The 16869-nt window shown below is 41.6% G+C and overlaps 1 protein-coding gene across 3 annotated transcripts in view; it reads right to left on the reverse strand.

Moving 5' to 3' along the window:
* The window catches only part of GALNT11 (polypeptide N-acetylgalactosaminyltransferase 11), a 54909-nt gene extending 40357 nt beyond the window's left edge, over positions 1-14552 (reverse strand). The window contains exon 1 of one of the 3 annotated variants that reach the window (XM_076331954.1): positions 14500-14552. The gene's annotated coding sequence lies outside the window, so the exon portion shown is untranslated. Of the gene's footprint in view, positions 1-6760; positions 6844-13921; positions 13939-14499 lie in introns of those variants that run through there. The other 2 variants (XM_076331957.1, XM_076331956.1) reach the window with 2 other exon arrangements.
* Positions 14553-16869: the final 2317 nt, after the last annotated feature.

Consider the following 16869-nt stretch of genomic DNA (forward strand, 5'->3'; position numbering starts at 1 on the left):
GTCTTGTCCAAGCCTAATGCTCCTCAAAACCTGCTAGAGCTGTTTTTCCATTCACTATGGTAACACAGACACAATCCTAACATCACGGCACATGCACTTACATTGTGGAACAGAACTGTTCTAATAAGATTAAAATTACTATAACAGAGAAGGAACCTTTTCATTTCAGAGCTGTTTAAGGAAACATCTACACTGCAGCTTGCACAGGAAAACCAAAAGATAACCCTTGCTATCTCAGGTAACAGTAGGAAGACAGGCACGCAGAGCAGAATTCATCATGGACCAAGTATTTCCCCAGCTTCTTGCATCTCTTCTACAGCTCAGAGCTCCACCTTGCTGCTGTGGCACTTCTAGCCACACTGAAGTTAAAGTTTGCTGTGACCGACACCAGGCATACTCAGATTAAAGAGGAAAAGATAAATCAGTAATCACCAGAGTGAAAAGATTGCTGTACATCCCTTCCGTCTCCAGAAAGCCCTTTGACCAGGCTGAAAGCATTCACTTGGTTACTCTTACAAAGGCAACAAATGCAAACCTGAGCGTGGTATTATTTCCACGCGCTCCTTGCTAGAGCAGAACTGTTTCACCTTCTTTCCCCCTCCTTCACTGTTTTGCAGTTTTGTAGAAGGATACAAAGGTTGAAATACTGCATTTAAATCAAATGACAGAACCTCCACAATGCAGGCCCTCCACTAGGCCCTTTCAGTAGTCTGCTGTTCAACCAAGACATTTGGTAATACATTTGGCAGGAAAAATACAGACTCACTATTTATTTTCTTTAAGTACCAAATGTTTTGTTAGACACTTACTTTTAAGGCAGAATGGAAAAAATTTAAACCCTGCCTATAAAAAGCACATTGAGGCTTATTAGTTTATTGACCAACACTTATGCATTTACACAACCACTGTCCTATGGATTTCAACCACTTCTACCATTTAAGCAGCCACAGAAGTCACAATCTGTGTCAGAGCTGCACACTCCAGTTTTAGGCAGTTTTAGGTTGACCATGACTTCTCACAGATATGTTTTAGCAAAAAGGCCACAGTAGGTTTTCAAGTCCTAAGCAATGCCAGTCCTGCTTGGGACCTGCCCTGAGGAACCAGAAGAACCTTTCCAGCCCTATACTTTTATGCATACGAAGTACAATCGCATCAATACATCTCCGCCTCTCCTCAATATACCAAGAAACAAGTATAACCCTTCACTCATTTCAGCATGCAATGGAAAAAATAACCACTTTGATACACACCAGAGGGAGGGAGGAGAGAATACTTCAGCTGGTCACAAGGACCCAGGAGGAAACAGCTCAGAGGCAGCCACTTAGCCCTCGATTCTTACCTCATCCATCTCTCTATCCGCTACTTTCTTCTGCAAGCCATCTAGATACAGTGAATAAAAGCCTTACCCTGTCCAGACTTCTTTGCCTTTCAGTTCTGTGAAGTCTTCTAGGAAACACGCTTTGCCAATTTACCCAACAACTGTCTCTGACTGCCTATGCATGGTCACAATACCCTGATGATTGTCTTAAACATCCATCCTCTCCCAGCTGGTTTCTCCAAGCAAGATTTTGAAACTTAAGCAAAGCCAAACCATTTTTTTTTTCTTTTTTCCTCCCCCTTTTTTTTTAATGGAGATAAGCTGTTTCTGAATACAGGAGATGCAAAGGATATGCCTTTCAAATCCAAAGTATTAGTATCTTTCTCAGCCCCGATACATGCTGCATGAGAAAACCAGATTATATATATTTTTAACTCAACAGCCCTAAAGCTCTGCTTAACGCAAGCAGAGCTAGCAGGTTTGAACAGTTAGATAGAAACAACTTAAATCAAAAAAGCAGAATTGCATTATCCAGATAATAATGCCAATGGGCTCACAAGAATAATTTTCACCTATGCAATAAATACAGTAACACTGAGTCCAGTCACCACTAAATTGCTATTTGGACACTATAGTTAAAACTCATTTCTGTTTATTTATTCAAATGCAAACAAAAATACTAATTGCCATTAAAAAAAAAAAATCCATGATTTAAACGTATCAAGAATTGTTTCATAATATAGTTCCTCACAGATTTTACTGGTAATTTAGACCAGGCTTCAAGGGTCTATGGTGTTTCTCCCCTTCATTTCTGAAAAGCAACACAGCTGCCAAAAGTAAGTTTCCAAAATGCCTCAAACAATTCTCTTTCCCAAAAACACATGTAGTTAAGAACATCCAGAATGAACAGAAGACAATTCCTCTCCCTCGGCAGGAGAGGAGCTTTCACAGCAAATAATAAATGATAACACCTTGAAGTATTTTACAAGCATTCATTCACATCAACATCCTAGTGATACATGGGGTTTATAGCTGTTTGCATTGGTATACTTAGGAATCCAGAGATACTTCAACATGACAAACATAAATCATTCAAGGTGGCAGCATCTCCTACTTGAGGAAATTACAATCCATTTTGGAGGCAACTGGGGTGACCAAGAAAGGAAAAAATTTATCTTAGAAGCTGCCCCCACCAGCATCAGCTCAGAAGAGATCAAGAGTGAAGGGCACAGTATTCTGAGAATTTCTAACCAAATATTATGCCCTTCTGTCTCTCTCTTGTTGGTCTGTTTTGATTGTCATATATTTATTCCCTGATCGTTTTCGGACTTTGGCAAAGCCTTGGAACTGAGTTTGCGGACCTGAATGCCAGAAACACCAAGGGTAAAATATTCCTCTCTAATTTCCATGAATTCCAGCACAGAAGTCTCAGTTCCTTGCACAAGTAGTAAATAATTGATTTTTTTTTTTTTTAAGAGAACTATAGAAGTTAAATATTAGTAACTTCATAAAAGTCTCTGGAAGTCAATCAATTGCAAAGCTGAAAAAAACCTCCAGGAGCCTACCTGCCAGTCTTGAGCTTCAGTAATTACTGTGCTATACTGCTTTCCATGTCGCACCAGCTTCTTGTAGCATCCTTACAACACCAGCATGACATTCACTTCATACATCAAACCCAGTAACATTTACATTCATTTAATAATTGGCCCAACAATGATACAACTCTGTTCCCCCAGACAGCCTGGGAGAGTTTGTAATTAGTAACCTGTGCAGCTCTAACACTGGCCCGATGTGTTAGTCTTCAATATTTTTAATGGGGAAAAAAAAAAAGCCAACCACATTTCACAATATTTTGGCTTAAAGAGCAAAAGTAGCTACAGGCTCTATGACCAGACACTACTTAAACACTGACATCTGCTTGGATTAACCTCAACAGTTTAGTAAACACACCGTATGACTAGATATTTCATGACTGTGCCAAAACTCATGTTTGTCAGGGGTCAAACAGAGGATCAGATTAACCTCAAGATTTTTGAAATAGGAGTAAGAATTATTTGAGAAAACCTTAAAGTCTACTCGTAGTTTTTCCAAGAACAGCTTTTCTTCTTAAAAGAAAAAAAAGAAAATGAAGACAGAGATACAACTCATACTACCCAGATTTCCTGCAAGACTGCCTGTGTATTTTGGACCTGTATTAAGAGAAGGAACAGATGTGTATAATCTTCGTTTTTAAAGAGCATTCTAGTAAAAAAAAAAATTAAACTAATTTTATCTTTCTACAGAGTATTAGGATAATTTGCTACATGACCTTCTACAGCAGCTTTTAATTTTTATTTTGTTATTTATTTTGGGGGGAAAAACCCAAGATAAAGTAATACTACTTACAAATGCAATTTTGCTCTTTTAATAGCCTTAACTATTTATATATTTCTTGACCTCCAAGATGTTATGGCTACCATCACTCCTCTTCCAAAACAAGCATCAGCATGAACAGGTTCTCCTATTTTCTTGTTGAATTATTAGCAAACAGCATTACCAGTACGACGAACAGAGGCCAGATTAGGAAGAAGTTGTACTCCAATAATACACTCATCACACAGAGGTGCCATTCACAGTAGCTTCTGCACTTTCATGAGAATTATTTTTTTCCAGGCATCTCTTACATTGCAACCAGTCTTAAAGGAGTCACAGTTAATAGAGTAGCAAGATGAAAAAGGGACACCTTAGGTAGCTTTTGGTTCAGACTCCAACACACATCACTAGGAGCAACACCCATTGAACATACATTCAGAAGCCAGATATATTTCCAAATAAAAGCTTAGTGTTTCATGTGCTCCAGAATCTAAGCGCCAACCCAATTAAACTCCTTATAAAAAAAACCCTCCTATTGGATTGTTTCAGCACTAAATTGGTTCTGCCTGCCAGTTTGTTTTTAATTAAAAACAACCATTAATTTTTGACCTTACAGAAGGGATAGGTCATTGTACTTTATGAATTAAGTGGCTATTTTTGTCACAATATAGGCAGGTAACTACCCACGTAAAGACAGGTTGGGCCTACAGAAACCTACCTCATGACATTCAGCAAGGACAAACGCTAAGTCCTGCACCTGGGACAGACAAACTCCCTGGCCACTGACACAGCCTGAGGAACAGCTCTGCGGAAAAGGACCTGGGAGGTCTGGCTAAACACGAGCCAGCAGCATGCCCTTGCAGCAATGACAGCTGACAGCATACGGGCTTATCAACAGAGGCACAGCCAGCTGACTGAGGGATGCAATTACACCACCCCACACAGCACTCGTAAGACCACAGGCTGTGGTCTGTACCCAGTTTGGGATTTGCCAGTGCAAGACGGACATCAGTAAACTGGAGTGAGTTCAGTAGAAGGCCAGCAAGATAGTCACAGGCTGGAACACTTGCCCTGTGAGGAGAAGCTGAGGACACTGGGCTTCTTCAGGCTGCAGAAGAGATAGCTTGGGGGGGATGGACCTAATAACAGCCCGCCACTACCTACAGGGACATTAGCAAGAAAACAGAACCAGGCTATTTAGTGAGGTGCAAGGTGGGAGAATAGAAGAGTTAAAAAAGACTAATACAACTCCAGTCACAGCAACCCTCATTCACAGAAATATACTGTGGACCACAGGCTGTCCTCTTGCATAAGATCACTGTTCCCATTCATTTTAATGAGATGACACACTTAGATCTATTTTTAATTAGCCTCTGTAAGTCACTTCTAAATGCAACTTTAAAAGCTTTGAGAGCCAACGGTTTAGTCATTTCAGCACAGCTACACAAATCCATGTCATACCACCTAAAATAAATCCTCTTGGAATTAATACAAATTTTGATCAACACTTTAAGATTATTTACCTATAAAATACCAGTAATGTTCATTATACTTTATGGATAAAAAAGGCACATAGATAGCCTAGTTGCATGAATTGTTGAAGACCTAAGAAACTATACTATGAGTATAGTAAGTCTGAAAAGCATAATGTGTTTTAGGAAAAATTTAAAAATTCATCTTCTTTATGTCTTTAGGTTCTCACCCCTCACTATTTTAGCACTGTCAAATGACTCACTCACATACTCATTTGTATTTCAGTTTTTGGTCTTTAACCAGAGATGTCTAAATATTGCATACTATCGTTTTTAAACCTGTGGACTATATATTGAAACACCTCCTCTAGGAACATAACTTTGCTTATCAAGCTTTTTGGAATTTCTCAACTCCAGTAATAAAGCTTTACTTAGCAGGCTGCCATACCAGAGTGAATGCAAACAATTTTGCATTTCTATCATAAAAATGTGAAGTTCCTTCTTTACCCACCTCCATTTCAAATGCTCCCTTAAAGAAATTTTCAGGTATCTTCTGCAGTGACATCTTTCACTTCTTTGTCAACAACAAAACATACTAGATTTTTTTTTCCCTTACTGATAAAGGATACCTTTCTCCCCACATACTCTTCCTGTCCAAGGAGTGAGAGTATTTCACAAGGGCTCTCGTTTAAGGACACAATTTTAATGGAAAAAGCAGTTACAAGTTTTGGAAAGAAAAAGTTTCGTAAGAGTCGGGATCTCATGCTAACAAACAACAGAAAAGAACACCCATTTTAGTTACAACCAGTGGTACAACATTGCATCAAGAAAAGTAACATAATAGTCCAGTCTGATTAGAGAAAGCAAGTACACTTGGATTAGAAACATGAGCTTACTAAAATCCTAGTGCTCCATACTGAGTAAATAAGTGCTATACAGTAGACAGTTTCATGCTGCTGCAGTGTCCTCATTCCCCCCAAAAAAAGCTACTGGTTTCCCAAAGCACAATTATATGCACAGAATTTTCTTATCTATCCCCCTAACAAACGCTGCACCATAGGGCTGGTTGGCTGGATGTTACTTTAAGCCATCTGGCATATAAATACATGTCACGCCATTCGTGGAGTCCTAAAAATACCTTCTTCCTTTTTGTTGCTAATAAATACTTTCTTCCAATTGAAACAGTGAGATTTTCATTAGCAAAACCAGATCTCAAGGAAGCCAGAACATTCATGTACTGTCTCCAAAGAAATATGCATGCATTTTGTAATACAGCCCTTTCTTCTTCACATATAGCTTAGAAAACAGCAAGATTAAAAAATCCACACTGACAACTTCTTTTTCAATGCATCCCTCTCACATTAAAGATCCATGTATCTAAATATTAGTTTAACAACCCTCCAGCACTATATACAAATGCAAAATGTAAGAGAGCTTACAAGGTCAACTACCCACAAGCAAGCTGCTTAGTACCTTTTCTAAATGTTTAAAACCTACTTAGCCGTTCCTTGCATTTTATGTCTGCTAAGCTCACCAAAATAACAGGAAAAATAGATGCATGCAAAATAATTAGATAAGACACACTTCTACATGAACAGCTGAACAGAATAACGCTCACCTTTTTCCAGAAGAGTCGGCACTAAAGAAGCAGTGCAAGGTTACATAGTGAAAACACATTTACTGCAGTAGCAGTCAAATCCAGTTGGTGTCTTCATTCTCAGTGAACAATAAAACGCTGAGCCTGAAACTTAACACTTTGTTGCTGAGTACCGCTTGCAAGTCTTAATTGGGAATGGGGTACCCAACACAAGCTTCTCTATGACAACAGGCTAATTTGGATGGGTCTTGGGACATGAATGCTGCAAGGCTATTTCCCATTTGATTGCGTACACTGGCCCAAGACCACTGATCTATTTTTCTATTTGTTTGGGGTTGGGTTTTTTTTTCCTCTCCCCCCCCCCCCCCCCCCAGCTGATGCATGATCCATATGGATTCATGCATTTGGAAGCATAAACAAGACTGGTCATTTTATTGCCACTCACTAGAGAAGCATAATCAATCAGTGTATTTCCAAGGCATTCTTCATCATAATATCAATGGATTAGACCACAGTAATGCTAGAGAAAACAATCATTAAGTTTGTATACTAATTTCAACTCTAAAAATTCCTTTACTCCTCATTTTCCAAATCACTAGTAATTTTATAAAATTTCCATATTTTGACTGAAATTTTCTAGGTATACTTTCTGTTCATCTTAAAAAATTTTCATCAAAAGTGCTTTGGGCTTTTTTTAGTCTTTTACAAGCAAAGCAAAAACACATTTTCCAATTCTAAAAAAAAATAAAAATTCAGACTTCCATTTGTACAGCCCTCCTGCCAAAAAAGCTGGCAGCAAATTTGGCAACAAAACAGACCTCACTGAAGTACTTTTGAGTGGGACAGTGAAAACTGGGGTTGACTGGTCTCAATTTTAAACCTGTGACTACTGACCATGGACACTGCATTTTGCACAAGTTTTTTCTGCAAATCTCAGTTCTGCAGTTAACTCCAAGCAGACATCCACCACCCACTTGTGTGGAACTTGGTACTGAAATCAACAGCTATATACAAAAAAAAACACTAAACACATTTGCAAACTCAGACTAGAAACTTCAAAAGACTATACCTGAACTTGTATAAAATGCAAAACTGCTGCAATTAAGTTATTACTACTACAGAATTGGAAACTGTCTTAATGAGAATGGTTACGTTGCATCTTACCCCACAGCATCAGATTACAGAATTCATAGACCTCCAAGCTTACTCCCCACAAATCATACAAGGCTACGTCATTTCTCTTTTTTTGCAGGGTTTTCCTTTCCGATATGCAGAAACTTAAACATACAAACATGGCATTGCTATTGTATTTTTATCCCAGACATGTTACATTCACCTACAGATGTCAGAACTTGCCACAGTAAGGTAACACTAGCCTGTGAGCTACTTGCTGTAGCACCGCAGTCTGCCCTTGCAACTCCCAGGTTAGCCTGGGATCAAACACCTTTACAGAGCTTGAGTAACTGGTATTAGTATACATAGACACTATTTGTTTAAAATAAAAGAGATGAAATGTAGCACCAGAAACATGAGTGAGGTTAAAACAAGTTACAGTTTAAATCCACAAACTGACTGTGATAGGAAAATATTTAACTCATTCTAAACTACTGGGAGTTCTTAACTCCTGTTACGTTTCTCCACGCTGTTAATAGATAGCACTATCTTAGAGATTTCCTCAATACATCATGTCCTGAGTTTTCCTGGGTTGATGGCCATTGTTAAAAAAAGTAGAACTGAAAGAAATACTAAAAGCAGGCATTGAATTGAATTCAACATCCACTTGCATTTCTCATGTTCAGAAACAAAGGTCACTTGGAGTTTTTCGCTCCAAGCTTTAGCAGAGAGTCCAGAGTATCCATGCCATTTGGAACAGCAGAGGCATGGGACTTTCATTTTTCCCAGTGAGGAACTCTTCCTCAAAAAGACCAAAAAACCCTGCAATCTTCTGTTGAGAAAATGGATCCAAAAGCAAGAAGTTTAAATTTCTGTGCACAGGTTTCTCCCTACTCCTCCCATTTTCTCACTAATGTCTCCAGCCATTAATATAAGAGAGGAATCCTAAGGATATACACCTACTACGTGTTCTCACTTCAACTCACTGACTGAACCAGGACACCTGCATAGTTATCACATTGACCCATGGGGCATTCTGCTTGAACTATTTGCTCTGCCACAGATTTTCATGAGATCCTCAGCAACTCACTGTCTCAGCTGTCACCTATAAAAACTGAATGATGCATAAGGCAAAAGCATCAAAGGTTCTGAGGCCACAATAACCAGAGAGGATACAAATATCGAGCAGAACTCTGGGTGAGAGCAGCAATAATTCATTCCTTCTGCTCTCCCCAGCAATCCTATTTCTAAATTGTACTAGCAAACTCTTGTATAGGAAACATTCTCTCTTTTCCCCTTCCTCAACACAATACAGTAATACTAACAAAGAGGTACTATTGCTGGTACAACCATACCTACAGACGGAGTCAATGAAAACACTTTCACTCACACATCTAAACTAAGCTATCAATTTAATGTAAGCTTGCTTATCTTACCAAATATTGTATTTGACAATAGGGTATGGACTTTTCCAAATATGTAAGTAAACAGACCTTCTATTAGCATGCTTCTGAAAAAAACATTTTTGTGGACATTAACTGTTGGATTAGAATGATAGTCACTAGCGTAAAGAGATTTTACACTGTAGGGAGAGAGCAAACTTCTGCAAGTCACGCCAAAAAATTAGTTTTGTCTTCCATTCCCTTCTACATGATCTTACAGACTCAATTCCCTCCTTCTCCAAAGAAATCCCTTTGAGGAAAGAGTTGTGGACCACTCCTCTTCCATCCTCTGTTGGTCACTTTTCTTCTACTTATCTAATGCCAATGTTTCTAATGGGAAAACATACTCAGGATTTTGCTGTTGAAATCAAGGATGTTGCAACAGAACGAACAGTAGATCAAAAATATATTTTCCTACTTCACTAGGAGCCATGCTTTCCAACACACTGCTAGCACGGGTTAGCATGCAATCCAAAACTTAGTCTTCTCTTGCTTCACAGGTGACGAGTCTCAGCGTCTGCTGACGCAAGAGGTAAGAGATTCATGTTAACTGATAAAATTAAGGTATTTCAGGAAACAGAAAACTAAAGAAAGCACTTCTAGAAAGCAAATCCACTAACAAATATGAGAGGTACCAACAGAGACAGCGACATCATTTGTTACTGGTGTTACACTTCAGGAATTAGCAAAACAGTCAAAATACCTACAAAGACTGATTCAGAAGGGGTTGTGTATCAAAACAGAATGGTTTTGTGCTTCCTGGAAAAGGATCTCTGATTTAATTAAGGCCACCTCCAAGGTTTAAAGCATCTAATTTAATCCTTGTCTGCACAAGAAAATCTGTGTCATTTAGCCAAGCAACACTTGGATGGTTTTACATAAACTAAAAAGAAGACCTCTATGAACATGCTAACATTCATTAAGTATTTGCTTAAATCAGTTTGGCACATAGCAATCATTTACTGAGGTACCTTTTTTTAGCATGCCTCTGCAAGTTTATTAGCTTAACCTGTCAATTTAAAATTCAACTTCTTAAATGGTGCAGTGTCTCACAGTTGAAGTCTTAGGAATGACAAAAAGTTATTGCGAGTAAGCAGTTACCTCCCATCAGCCACTCCGCAACATTACTTCATGCACATACTCCTTCCCTCTCGCGCAGCAAGAGAAATGATTTTTGTCAAGGTAGCTTGCTCCGTGGCAAGAGGGGTTAGAGCATGCACGCAGTGACTGTAGCACAACCTATAAGGTATAACTTGTCGGTCATGGCAAACCTTCAGCCTCAGAATTGCAGAACTTGCAGTGCCACCACTGCCACAAGAGGGAAAACCACAACAGCTCACCTGCCCCAAACTAAACTTAGAGCCAGCAAAGATGTCAAAATACCTACCTGTGAGCAGTATGGGGTACTGGGGTCTGGACTCCTCCCTAGCCTGCACACCTATTTCTTGCTCATACTACAAAGCATAAAGCAGGCAGTACGAAGTCCTGAGGTGCCCTGCATTAGGGGTTTCTAACTAGTGTAAACAGTGTAAAAGTTGATTCACCCCTGAGCACTGTATTCCAGTTTCAAACATGCAAAGTATCTGGCTGCAAAAACCCTAGGCTGCATAAGAAAGGCCTGAGATACAGCACGTCACTCTTACAGGCACTTCAGTCCATACTCTGCATTTTAGTAACACCATCAGTTGTTTAACCTACAGACTTAGCACATTTTCACATCTCAGTGAAGGAGTTCAGAAGTTCATACAACAAAATATCTGAAACTTAGTATACTTGAAGTCAACTTTTGATTGAAACAGTATGATCAGCTTCCTAATTTTCCCCTTTCTTGTTGCAGTGTGTTTCTAGTTTTTACAGAGTTTTCAAATAAAGTATTTACACTAATTCCTACATAATGCTGACTCACATGAGAAACATGCTAGAGCACAGCTGAAGGATGTGGTGGATACTATTAACTCTTACACAAATGAGCTGAACAAATGCATTTACTCATGCTGCTAAACACTGGTTTAACAGCCGAGGCCTTTGTACTGACAGTACTTTATACATTAACACAGTAGCTGCAACAGCAGATGCATTCATCTCCATAAGCCACCATATGTTTTGAAAAGAAACCTTAGATAAGAATCAAGACAGTTTATCTACCTCCCACGCTCTAACAGGGATTGAAACAGATTTCACCTCTGTAATATTTTTTGAGAAAGAAAAAAAAATAATTTCTGCACCTGAAATACATTAGCAACATACATGTTGCTCTTCAACAGCAATTAACAGAGTTGTATGGCAGCACCTCGCCAAAATGAATGGTACTAAAGATAATTACTTGATTTTAGGGATACCTGTAACTGTAGTATTGCCTAGCCAGACAGAACTGTTTAGGAAGTGGATAAACTGAACTGTCACAGAAAGGAATGATTGTATTTTTTCAAAATTTTACCTTTTCCCTTCAGCTGAAAGTCTCCCCTTACTTCTCTGCTTCAGTAATCAACACACAGATGCCACACTGCCAAACTCAGCTTGCCAGCTGCTCAGACCACAACCTTTTTACAGTACCTTCCAAAGTAATGCAACTAAAGTAAGAACGATCCTCCCTCTGTTCTTTTCACCCCCACAGTACCCTGTTCCTTCTTGCTGGAAGATCTGAAATCCCCGTTTTTACTGTCTGCTCAGATACTTCTAATCTCATCGATTTGACCCACAGTCTGCCCTGCTCCACACAAATGCCCTATAACTACCATTAAATTTTTTTTTTCTCTAGCATTTACTATCAGGAAGCATGTCTTGTATAGACAAATTTTCAAAATACTAATAATTCATCTTTATTTCCCTTGCCATGCTGTTTCAGGGCCGCCTTCCTCCTAAAAAGCTTGAATCACACCTACTGTTATTTTACATCACTATGAAAATGACGAACAGATTCATCCATTCTCATAAACTGCTGTCACACAGCAGCTAATCAGGAACTCTTTCTGTTTTACTCCTATGCATAATGGAGTATCGATTTGCATCCTCTGAGACAAAGTGATTAGATAGCAGAAGACAGGCAACAGGCCCTGAAATCTGCAGTCAGAATCTCTTAAACCAGAACACGCCACATAGCCTGCTGGCTTCTTCATCTGAGGCTGAGAGATGAAGGCTCATTAGAGCTGCAGTGTTGTTTCTTTCCTTCCCTGCTGCAGAAAAGCTCCTAAAACTGCAGGAGCTTATCTTACCCAGAGATGAGGAACAGCGTATACAGAAGGCATGCAGTTCTTCAGAGACAGTTATACTGGGGGAGGCCAATTGCTTGTTAATCAAAAGTCTCTTATCTGGAGTCACCTGGACCTTCACGCTGTTCTAAAATGAGGTCTAGGAATCCTATCCGGACTATTTCACATATGCAGAGGTTCTCTACAGGGTAGCAGGGCAGAAACACACTGTCAGGAAGAGGTTGGTACCATCCTTTCCTGGGCACAGCCTGCACTTGGATCAGCTTAAGCTAATCAGAGATGTCTGGGAGCAGTTTCCTATTAAGATGAGATCCATACGAAAGGAAAAAGAAAAAAAGCAGATGCTAGAACAGAAAGTATTCAAGAATATTTAATGTCACTTACAGACTACTCTTTCTAAGTAAGGACAGAGGGATTTGATCTTACATTGTAATACATTTTCCAGGAAAAAAAAAAAAAAAGGCATATTGGCAGAGTGCTGATGATCCTACCCACCTGCATAATTACTGTACTGGCATTAAGAGATTTCACCATTCCTTAAAACAGAAAGCAATACCCCAAATACACAAACAGATAAAGTACAGATCGTTTACAGAGCAGCAACAAAGCCAGGTCATGAGATTTTTTTTTTTCTTTGGAAGAGTAGGGGCTGCACTTTATATCTAGTTACACAATAAAGTTCTGTAAGGTCTACTGCAGCCGCCCTGCAACTGATATTGAAAAGTCAGGATACAGTTTGGCAGAGATGCTGTACTAGACAGCATTAGTGTTTTGATTAGTCTCAACGGCAGTTTTAAGGCTGACACCTATGAAGAAGCAAGGGAAGGTGAAGCAGCTATCTGGAAAGGCAGGTTCTGAACGCAGTGTTTGCTTCCAGTGCCACACTACAGCAGGGAAGAGTCCGACCTGCTAAGCCCCCTGCTATCAGCACCACAGAGCTTTTGGTCACTTGCTCAGCTCAGTCTGTTTTCATGCAAACAAGGGACCAGAGAACCTTTCTTTTGCCTTCCAAGTAACTTGGAGACAGTTAATTTGCTATCAGCATTTTCTGTTGCAGCCTTGCTTATAAGCTTTAACAACACAAAAAAAAGAAAAATACCACATGGCAATAGGAACTGACTAGAAGGGCTGGAGACCAGCCATGTAGAGTAACAAATATTTACTAAGAGGAAAAGGGAGCCTCAATGTTGCAAAGTATACACTGAAAACCACAGGAACACAAAAGGAGAAACGGTTTAAAAATAAATTTCCCAGTCGTAAAGATAAGAAAGCTTTAATACACCACGGGGTCAAAGAGCCCTCCAAAAAGCAACGCCTGCCCTCGCCCTGCAAACGAATCAATGAAAAGAGCAGCGCCAGCAAAACTAACACGTACAGATCCCACAGTTTGGGCTGACAGTTGCAGAGTTTCAGTTTACCTGCAGGCGGGCTGCTGCTGCTGCTCCTTCACACGCATTTAAAGACTAAAAAAATAATAATTACGTTGTCTTCCATCCTACGTAGCACAACCCACACCGGCCCCACGGCCTATCCCCGGGGGAGCGCTGTTGGTCAGGTTAAACTAACAGCCCTCACCACGCGGCTGGCTCACCCAGCGACCCAACCAAGCGTAGCCTCCCCATTATAAGCTCACACCCTTCATTTTAGCCAGAAAGGGGGAAGCCCTGAATCTGACCCCGGCCTCTGGCCGCCCCGGGCAGGGGCGGCAGGAAACGGGAATCACTGTCCCCCGGACCGGCTCCGCCGCGTCCCTCAGGGCAGGCGGCAAAACGGCCGGGGCGGCCTGGTACCGCCGCCGACCGCGTCCCTCACTCCCCGGGGCTGCCCCTCACACCGCCACCGGCCCCGTCCCTCAACCCTCGGGGCTGGTCCTCACACCGGCGCCGGTTCCCCCGTCGGGGCCGCCTCCCCTCGCACCGCCACCGCCGACCCTGTCCCTCACAGCCCCGGAGCCGCCACCCCCACACCGGAGCGGCGGGGGCGGCTCCGCACTCACCGCAGCGGCGGCGGCCGGCGGGACGCGGCGGCGGCGGCATCGCCCCTCCGCCCCCCCCCGTGCCCTCGGCGGCAGCGGCGGCGGCGCGCACCGCTCGCGCGCGGCGGTGGCGCCACGTGACCGCTCCCGCCTCCTCCCCCCTCCCTCCCCGGTCGGCGCCGTCACGTGAGGCTGGGGCGCGGCCGCCATGACAGGCGGGGTCGGGTCGGCCTGAGAAGATGGCGAGCTGCGAGCAGGGGAAGGTGGTGGGGCTGCGGGGCTCCTGCCTGGCCCTCTTTTGCTGAGCGGTGCTCGGCCATGAACCTATGGGGGGATGCGGCTGGAGGGCTGTGGATGTGCTGCCTTCAGCCCCCCTCTCCCCTCAGAGTTGCTGTGTATCTGCCCATCCCGCCAGGCACTAGCCCCTAGGCTTGCATGGAGTTCCCTTGGAGCTCTCTCTGAAGACCAAAGCCCTTTCCAGTCCCTCAAGGAGGTGTCTACTTTGGGCTTGATGGTCTTAAATGGACCCTGGAAGTACTTGTCCAGGGGCTTTGAAGGGGAGAAAAGAGGTGTAGGTTGGGCTGATGGAGGATGTCTGGGCCAAATAGCAATGTTTTCCTCACCGCGTAGTTTGAGTAGCTGTCTCGAATGTGGGGGACTGGTTTCTTCAGTGGGAAGGGGGAGATAGCTGAAGGAAATCAACCACAACTACCCTAAAATAACCTGAGCTTGGCAGTTAACGTGCATCAGTAGCAACAAGAGTTGACATCCTCACAGGTGGAGAGGCGTGTTGAATCCCCAGATCTTTAATATCCAGAGTAAGTGATCTAACCACTGACTTACTAGACAAAAGGGTGGTGAGGTAGCTTCACCACTGCTCCATCTTCGTGTGGGACCTGACTTGGCAGGTGTCCTTTCGGGAGGGGGAGTGAAACTGGAAGGCATATTGGGTTTGTAAACCCTGGTGAGGTTTAAGAACGAACTAAGTGTCAGATTTGCTCAGCACAGTCAGGACTGGGAGCTTTTCTGTGAATACGTGGATACAGAACTTGAGCTGCTGAGTGACACTTTGAAGATGGCAGATTTTATTTTACTAAAGTGGAAATTAAACAGGGTTGACATACCCGAGCCCATTCTTTGGTGGATATTGCCCCTGGTGTCCAGAGATTATGTCAAGGTGCTTTATAATAACACAAATAGAGCAGAATACAGAACTTGTCAAAAAGCTGTAGCTACAGCATTAAAGTACAGAGGGCAAAAAGGCAATATATAATCAGAAGCTGCAGTGAGAGAAACAGGACTGACAGTCTATGGAGGGGGTAGTAGGTGGATGACAAGGAGGTAGCAGGGATCAAGATGAAAGTAGTGTGTGCAGTTAAATGAGATAGCCACGTAGTCAGCATCCCCATCAGCCAGCTTTTCATAATTCCTGTTTCATAATGGCTAATATGCAGCTTTGATCTGTCTCCCATAATAATTCAGCCTGAGGACTGGAGGTGTGTGTTAAGCTCTTTTAGGTAAAAGCAACATCAGCACATATGCTGTCTGCTTTCTGCAGAACCATTATCCATGAAGTCCTTCTAATTTGGCCAGTTCTTGCCTACCTTGTAATTCCAGGTATTTAATCTACCCAAATAGCTATTTTAGTTCTTATCGCAAAGAGTTTCCCTGGTGCTTGGATTATCATTTTATTAACAGAATTAATAAACTGCTACTTTTTAGTGTCATTTACTGTAAGGTCTTTGATACATGTGTTTCATTTCTCAAAATCCCTGATAATGATAATCTGCCCAGCCCAATTGCTTAATATACTCTATGATAACTCGTTAGTGTTAAGTAATTGACCCACTTCCTACATGCTCACTCACAGCAGGGGACAAGAACTCATATCGAAGTGCTGGCAAGAAGTCGTAACCCAAAGTAATCTTCTGTCAATATGGGTTGTCAGAATTTGGGGTCCATATGTACTCAAGCACTGAAATGTCATTTATTAAATGTTTCTGTTGTTGACACGTCTCGGACACAGAAGTGACACAAGAGAAAAGGACACTCTTGAGTTACAAAAGATATTCTTTAAGTCCTGTCTCATTTCTTAGATTGGCTCTTCTACTTTGTGAAAAAGGAGGCGAACATCCCCAAACCCAAACAGAATTAATGTATATTATTTTTCTAAATCCAAATAGTTCCGACCAAATTTCTCCAGCTAATGTGTAGAGCTTGTTGACCAGCTGTGATAGAGAAGACAGGAGGAAACTCCAACTGTTCTTTCAATAACTGGGAGAACTTGGATTTGTTTCAGTGGTTTCCTTTTATAATAGTTTGCCTATGGGCTGTCCATGACTGAGGTCAGAGTCTGCACATCCCCTAGTAGAGTTTCTATGTGATTATGGT

Source organism: Aptenodytes patagonicus, chromosome 2, assembly GCF_965638725.1.
Source record: "Aptenodytes patagonicus chromosome 2, bAptPat1.pri.cur, whole genome shotgun sequence".
Lineage (NCBI taxonomy): Eukaryota > Metazoa > Chordata > Aves > Sphenisciformes > Spheniscidae > Aptenodytes > Aptenodytes patagonicus.